We start from the raw sequence: 1,591 nt of genomic DNA, 5'->3' as shown, positions 1-1,591 counted from the left end.
ATGATGATAAAAGTGTAATATGGATGGTAAAAATATATTTTTATAATCTGAATAAATAAAAACAACAAGGTAACAAATAGTATACGGGCACAAAAAGGTATTGCAATGCTTAAAAACAAGGCCTAGGGTCTGTACTTTCACTAGTGCAATCTCTAAACAGTGCTAACATAGTTGGATCATATGATTATCCCTCAAAGTGCAACGAATGATCACTCTCGAGTTTCTATTAGCAGAGAACAAAAGATAGGAATTGTTTGTAGGGTACGAGACCACCTCAAAGTAGTTCTTTCCGCTTGATCTATTAAAGAGTTCATACTAAAAATAACGCAAAGCTATTTTTTCCGTTCGATATATCCTAGAGTTCGTACTAGAATAACACCAAAGCATATTCATATTCATAATACTCAATCCACACAAAGAACTACAAAGAGACCCCAAAGTTTCTATCGGAGAAAAGATAATAAAAATATGCATCAACCCTTATGCATAAATTACCCCAATATTATCGTGGGAATCCGCAAGTTGGGTGCCATAACGTATATCAAGTGAATCAATAAGATACCCCATTGTCACCTCAAGTATTCATACCGCAAGACATACATCATGTGTTCTCAAATCTGAACATTCGATCCTGTTGGGGAACGTAGTAATTTCAAAAAAAATCCTACGCACATGCAAGATCACGGTGATGCATAGCAACGAGAGGGGAGAGTGTCGTCCACGTACCCTCGTAGACCGTTAAGCGGAAGCGTTATAACAACACGATTGATGTAGCCGTACGTCTTCACGATCGACCGATCCTCAGCACCGGACGTATGGCACCTCCGCGTTCAACACACGTTCAGCTCGGTGACGTCCCGTGAACTCACGATCCAGTAGAGCTCGGGGAAGAGTTTCGTCTGCATGACGGCGTGATGACGATGTTGATGAAGCTACCGACGCAGGGCTTCGCATAAGCACTGCTACGATATACCGAGGTGGATTATGGTGGATTATGGTGGAGGGGGCACCGCACACGGCTAAGAGATCAACAGATCAATTGTTGTGTCTTTGGGGTGCCCCCTACCCTCGTATATAAAGGGGGAGGAGGAGAGGGCCGGCCAAGGGAGGGGGGCAATCCTACTCCAAGTAGGTTTGCCCCCCTTTCCTATTCCAAGAAGGAGAAGGGGAAGGAGGAGGTGGAGAGAAGGAAGGAGAGGGGGGCTGCCGCCCCTTCCCTTTGTCCAATTCGGATTGGGGCAAGGGGGGCCGCGCGCCACCTCCTGGCTGCCCTCTATCTTCTCCACTAAGGCCCATAAGGCCCAATAGCTTCCCGGGGGGAGGGGGGTTCCGGTAACCCCCAGCACTCCGGTATATGTCCGAAACCTCCTGGAACCCTTCCGATGTCCGACCATAGTCATCCAATATATCGATCTTTACGTCTCGACCATTTCGAGACTCCTCGTCATGTCCATGATCATATCCGGGACTCCGAACTACCTTCGGTACATCAAAACACAAAAATCATAATACTAATCGTCACAGAACTTTAAGCGTGCGGACCCTACGGGTTTGAGAACTATGTAGACATGACTAAGACACGTCTCCGGTC

Source organism: Triticum aestivum, chromosome 2A (genome assembly GCF_018294505.1).
Source record: "Triticum aestivum cultivar Chinese Spring chromosome 2A, IWGSC CS RefSeq v2.1, whole genome shotgun sequence".
NCBI lineage: Eukaryota > Viridiplantae > Streptophyta > Magnoliopsida > Poales > Poaceae > Triticum > Triticum aestivum.
This window is presented reverse-complemented; position numbering follows the sequence as displayed.